Source organism: Parambassis ranga, chromosome 7, assembly GCF_900634625.1.
Source record: "Parambassis ranga chromosome 7, fParRan2.1, whole genome shotgun sequence".
In the NCBI taxonomy this organism is placed as follows: Eukaryota; Metazoa; Chordata; class Actinopteri; family Ambassidae; genus Parambassis; species Parambassis ranga.
Window position 1 is genome coordinate 2,471,667 of NC_041028.1, and position 6,000 is coordinate 2,477,666.

Sequence of the window (6,000 nt, forward strand, 5' to 3'; positions counted from 1 at the left end):
CATGTGAGCAGCTCAGTCACAGTAAGTCTGCCTCCGTCTGTCCTGTAGGTCTGTTATGCCTCCTTGTTGTGTTTGTTTCATCTGGTTCTGCAGACAAACAGCGTGTTTGTCTCCTCTCACCTGCTCCATCAGCATTTCTAAATGTATAAACAGTGTGCTTTACTTTCTCATTACAAAACACTTTGCTAAAAATATCAGAAGCCGCAGAACGTTTGAATGGAAAGTCAGTCTGTCACATGTGAAGCACTTCATCCTCCATTTGCAGCTGGAATTGTGTGATTTAATGCTGTAGAAGGGGCAGAGGTTGTAACCATGGTAACCAAGACCCGGTAAACGACGATGTTTGTTTTTAGGATGAGACAAACACAAGTGAACACAGTGACTGTTACTGAGAAAGTCTGGGTCCTCGGCAGGATTTTCTTCACTCATGAACTCCACTTTACGATGTTTGAAGCCTGAATATGATCACCAGAAGCTAAACGCTAATGCTAAGCTAACTACAGCATGGTCACATGACAACACCATCAGCTCCACCAGGTTCACCACTCTGACCTCATGTGTGTGTGTGTGGTAGTTTGTGTCGTTTTGTGCTTTGCACCACTGGTGCGTGTCTGAGCACAGAGCTCCGAAAGGATTAAAACTAAATGTGGATCAATCTGTTGCTGCAGACCGCTCAGATTTGACATGGAACCACAGCTCTGCAGGAGGTGCAGGCTTCAGAATGAGGAGGTCAGAGTGCTGGTCTATAGTCCAACCTGTCCTGTCCTGGAGATCACCTTCAACATCACAGCTCCTTTTTGTTTGTTTACACATTGGTTAATGGTCCGTTGGTGCAGCCAAGACATGGTGTCTATGGTGTTCATGGTGTCCGTAGGGTGTCCATGGTGTCTATGGTGCCCGTGGGGTGTCCATGGTGTCTATGGTGCCCGTGGGGTGTCCATGGTGTCTATGGTGCCCGTGGGGTGTCCATGGTGTCCGTGGGGTTTCCATGGGGTTTCAATGGTGTCCATGCTGTCCGTGCGGTGTCCATGGTGTCCGTGGGGTGTCCATGGTGTCTATGGTGTCCATAGTGTCCATTGTGTCCATGCTGTCCGTGGGGTGTCCAAGGTATCCATGCTGTCCGTGGGGTGTCCATGGTGTCCGTGGGGTGTCCATGGTGTCTATGGTGTCCATAGTGTCCATTGTGTCCATGCTGTCCGTGGGGTGTCCAAGGTGTCCATGGTGTCTATGGTGTCCATGATGTCCATGGTGCCCGTGGGGTGTCCATTGTGTCCATGACAGGCTCTGTTCATGTGTGTGTGCAGGCGATGGAACATGAGCGTGCAGCTTACAGGATACAAACAATGGTTTAAAGGTAAACATGTTTACATTAGAAACTAAAGATACATAAAACAAAACAAAACAAAAACTGTAAATCAGCATGTGTTAGAAAATAAACACATTTAAAAAGACATCAGAGGGTCCTGCATAGAGACGGGACAGTAATGTTGACCAACCTGCTGACAGGCTTATTGATGAAGGCAGGAAATGGCAGCTGACCTTTCACCTGAGCTGTGTGACCTTTGACCCCGGTGCTGGCAGATATTTAGTCTGATGAATATGAATGAACAGCTGGAGCTGCATTAGCGCTGAATCTCCTTATTGACACTCACTACATTTCACATCCCGTCGCTTGGCGGCCGGCAGCAGCAGCTGCGAGGCCACGCCCCCTCATGCATATGGATGAGAGCGAGTAGATGGGCTGTGGGGGCAGAGCCGGCGAAGGCGCATTGGGATGACAGACGACAGGATTTATGTTCCCAGGGGTGTTTGGAGGACTCGTTGGCAGCTCAGGAGAGCGTGACTGCACGTGTACCGAATAACATACCGCCATCAGGGCCTGATGTATGCGGGCGCCCCACCTCTGCAGCCATATGGGACACACGTCTGTGCTTATTAGTGTGTGGCCCTCACTCAGACTCCATCAGGGAGGTCCACGCTGGCGCCTCCGTCCATGCTTCATCAGAACAGCAGCTTTCATAGATCTGTGTCCAAATATTTTCACAAAAAGGAACAAATTTATAGGAGAATGACATTTGAAGCCTAAATGTGATCACCAGAAGCTAAAAGCTAAGGCTACGCTAAGGAGGAAGTGCTGTCAGTTCTGTCCAATCAGAGTCCAGTCAGAAAGTGCTGTCAGTTCGGACCAATCAGAGTCTGGTCAGGAAGTGTTGTCAGTTCTGTCCAATCAGAGTCCAGTCAGAAAGTGCTGTCAGTTCGGACCAATCAGAGTCTGGTCAGAAAGTGCTGTCAGTTCGGACCAATCAGAGTCCAGTCAGGAAGTGCTGTCGGTTCTGTGTCTGTTGCTTCATGAAGACTTTTCTGCTTTGATCACAGTTTGTTTCAGTCAAAGTGTTGATGAAGATTCTCAGTCATCCAGGTCATCATACGTAGAGAAGATTGAAGCAAGGCGTCTGGACTTGTAGAGTTTTCTTGAAGACGTTTAACTGACGTTCTAACTGTTTGGTGGGGAAACATGGTTTATATGTGGTTACAGACCTATGTGGGTGGGTCTGGGTAAAAAAAAAAAACTTAAAAAACAATAGCACTGAATGTTTCCATACTTACCTGTGATGTTCTGGCTGACTGGGCCAGGTGTGTCTAACGACTGGCTAACGACTATGAAACTGCCGGAGGGGGACTGGTTGACAGCCCTTTGTTCTTACTGTGAGTATGTGCAAACTTCCTGGGAATGGATGGAATCACTGCATTGTATGTGGTAGAAAGATGATGTCTGAGGCCACCACCTCTGTTAAGGGAAGGTTTTTCCAGCTTAACATAGATGGCTTCCTTGACTCCTCTTTCAAACCACCTTTCCTCCCTGTCTAAAATGTGAACGTTGTTGTCCTCAAAGGAGTGTCCTTTGTCTCTGAGGTGGAGGTGAACAGCTGAGTCTTGTCCTGAGGAGGTGGCTCTCCTGTGCTGAGCCATTCTTCTGTGGAGTGGTTGTTTAGTTTCTCCAATGTACAGATCAGAGCATTCCTCACTGCACTGGACTGCATATATCACATTGCTGTGTTTCTCCCTGGGAATCTTGTCCTTCGGGTGAACCAGTCTCTGTCTCAGTGTTGTCATAGGTTTGAATAGGTTTCAGTCAAAGTGACTTTATGCTCATTTTGTCCTCACAGAGACACAACAGTCCTCTACACACATGCTAGCTGCTACATGCTAGCTGCTACATGCTAACTGCTACATGCTAGCTGCTACATTCAATTCAATTCAATTCAATTCAGTTTTATTTATATAGCGCATATTACAATCAGACATTGTCTCAAAGCGCTTCACAGGAACCCCCCTAAGAGCACTGTGGCAAGGAAAAACTCCCTTTAAGAGGAAGAAACCTTGAGCAGGACCCGTCAACTTAAGGGGGAACCAGTCCTGCTGCTAGTCAGAGAGGATGAGGGAGAGAGAGAGAGAGAGAGAGAGAGAGGATGAAGGAGAAAGAGAGAGAGAGAGAGAGGAGCAAACATGATACAAACATGATACAGTACAGAGCAAACATGACAGCAAGATGAACAGTGATATATTGTAATGATATCTATATATATCGTCGGTCCATAAGTAGGAATAGTAATTTGATAGTAAAGATGAGCAGCAGGGGCTAGTGAAGTCGATGAGCACAGGAGAGACTGCAGGTCAGTATGCAGGTCTTGAGACCTGCAAAGAGAGAGCGAGAGCGAGGCACAGAACTACAAGGAAGACAGTTAACACAGATTATGAGACGATATTACCCAGTATGATCCAGACTAAGGAGAGTGGAGGAGAGGTCAGAGGGTGTTCAGAGGATCGTGTTTGTGCCCCCCGACAACGTAGAGCAAGAGAGACTTCACGGGCCGGACTGCAGGTCATCATCCAGGTCTTGAGACCAGTGTGAGCCAGACTAAGGAGAGAAAAGGAGAGGTTAGAGGGTGAGAGGGAAACTGCTCAGTGGATCATGTTTGTGCCCCCCGACAACGTAGGCCTAGAGCAGCATAGCTGTGCTACACACTAGGTCTAAGGCTAACTGTACGCCTTACTAAACAGAAAAGTTTTAAGTCTAGTCTTAAAGGTGGAGGCAGTGTCTGCCTCTCGGACCCAGATTGGTAACTGGTTCCATAATAGCGGTGCCTGATAGCTGAAAGCTCGTCCTCCCATTCTACTTCTATGAATCCTAGGAACTACAAGTAAACCTGCACTCAGAGATCTGAGTGTCCTATTAGGAACATATGGTACAATCAGGTCCTGCAGATACAATGGAGCAAGTCCATGAAGAGCCTTGTAGGTTAGAAGAAGGATCTTGAAGTGTATTCTTGAGTCCACTGGGAGCCAGTGAAGAGACGCTAGGACAGGAGAGATATGATCCCTTTGGCTGCTTCCTGTCAGAACTCTAGCTGCTGCGTTCTGGATCAGCTGCAGACTGTTGATGGAGTAATGTGGACATCCTGACAATAAAGAGTTGCAGTAGTCCAGTCTTGAAGTGACAAAAGCATGGATGAGCTTTTCAGCATCACTCTGAGAGAGGATGCTCCTGATCTTAGCAATATTACGCAGGTGAAAGAAAGCGGTCCTGGAGACCTGCTTAATATGAGAGACAAACGACATGTCTTGATCAAAGATGCTAACTGCTACATGCTAGCTGCTATATGCTAGCTGTCAGAGATGCGTCTTGTGTTTCCTCTTTTATCTGATTGGTTGAAGTCGGCTCAGTGTCGGATGGTGGGGAGTGTTCTCCGCTTGTCCCAAAGAGTGTCAGAATAAGGGAAGTTGGATGAAAGGGGTTGAAGCTGTGGAGGCTTTAACGGGCTGTGCGACTGTTACTGTGGTAAAACCTTTGAGCTGCAGCCTTTAAATAACCTGTCAGAGGAGAAAAACACTGACACACACACTCTGTGGTTGGTGCTCCTTCATTCCGTGTGCTGGTTTTTCCCTCTTCAGACCATCCCTGCCCGTTAAAGACCGGATCACTGTGATTAATGACACTCGTTAGCATAAGCAGCCTGTGACCAGAGGCGGCTCAGTGTTTCTGAGGATCTCGTGCTGTTTGTGATGTAAACCCCAGGCTGTGTGCGGGTCAGCAGCTCCTCAGGCGGCTGCTGTCTGAATCCTGATACGTTCGTTCATCGATATTCATGGAGGCTGAAAACGCTTTGGATTCCACCGAGCTGGTTGTATTTGATATCGGAGCAGTGAAACATTATCTCACCTGCAGTACATCAGCAAACATGCCGACAGCAGAGGGACCTTAAGAAAGAGCTACACATCCTGGAGGTCGTCTGAGGTCGTCACTCTGCTGGAAAGTCTTTTAGACCCCGTTCAGGCCGGGCTTTTGTGAACCATGATGCTGCCACCACCATGCTTCACAGAGCGATAAGGCTGAATAACCAGATCGTTCTTTTTTCTGTCCACAAAACATCAGAGGTCCAAATCTGAGACATGAATGATTCTTTTCTGTTCTGTGAAACATCAACATACAGAGAGATAATGCAAATGTGCTGCATTCAGAGGCGACTGTGACCCAGACTGAACATAATCCTGCAGTCTGATCTCAGGCCCGTTTCATAATGAGACTGAATGACATTACATAAAAATGTTAAAAGTAGATCAGGAGCGGGACACATGTTGACTGCAGCTGTAAAGGCTAACCTGCTAGCATGCTACCTCCTCTCCCTCAGCGGGCTGTAATCTGCAGTCTGCTCACAGCTGGAGCCACAGACCACTAACATGAGAGCTCCACAGAGAGAGAGAGAGAGCTCCACACAGAGAGAGAGAGAGAGAGAGAGAGAGAGAGCTCCACACACACAGAGAGAGAGAGAGAGAGAGAGCTTCACACAGAGAGAGAGAGAGAGAGAGAGAGAGCTCCACACAGAGAGAGAGAGAGAGAGCTCCACACGAGAGGAGAGAAGAGAAGAAGCTCCGACACAAACAGAGAGAGATAGAGAAGAGGAGAGAGAGCTCACACACACACACACAGAGAGAGAGATA

At 47.7% G+C, this 6,000-nt stretch overlaps 1 protein-coding gene across 1 annotated transcript in view; it reads left to right on the forward strand.

Moving 5' to 3' along the window:
• The window catches only part of LOC114438195 (extracellular sulfatase Sulf-2-like), a 40,285-nt gene that overhangs the window by 19,467 nt on the left and 14,818 nt on the right, over positions 1–6,000 (forward strand). The gene's annotated exons all lie outside the window — the stretch shown is intronic.